This window comes from Plasmopara halstedii, assembly GCF_900000015.1.
Source record: "Plasmopara halstedii genome assembly, contig: Scaffold_484, whole genome shotgun sequence".
Taxonomy (NCBI): domain Eukaryota; phylum Oomycota; class Peronosporomycetes; order Peronosporales; family Peronosporaceae; genus Plasmopara; species Plasmopara halstedii.
The window spans coordinates 316,635-317,165 of NW_020187404.1; positions in this window are offsets into that span (position 1 = coordinate 316,635).

The following is a 531-nucleotide window of genomic DNA, read 5'->3' on the forward strand; positions in this document are numbered from 1 at the left end:
AAGCCGCTCGTATTCCTTCATAAGTTTTTCTTTCACCTCAATGAGCGTGACGTCCTTGGAGTTCTCCACGATTGACGAAATCAGGTGACTTTTCTGGAATGGAAATCAATGTCATTACACATGTTGTGTGAATTACATACACCTCTGTATGGTAAACATTAACTATATATTTTGTATAGTTGAATATCCCTCAATTCTGTTATATTAGGATTGAAGGTAGTTATCGGTTCAGGGAAGGCTTAAGACATGTTGGACATAATCAACGTAACTTCATCTTTTCTCCTCGTTCGCATAAATTGGCGAGTATCCAGTAGACGCAGGGCCGTCTACTGGGGCAGTTATCAACTCTTGTGAGTTTTGTAGTAGAATCGCTCATAACATTTTAGCCCTTGAAAGATCTCTATCCTTTGTCGATGACACATGTCGAAGTGGTATCCTCGTGGTAACAGCGAGTTTAAAGGGTTACAATTGTTTGTTCAGAGTATTGATTGACTCTGGCGCGTCGCGTACCTACGCGCGGAAAATAAAAAA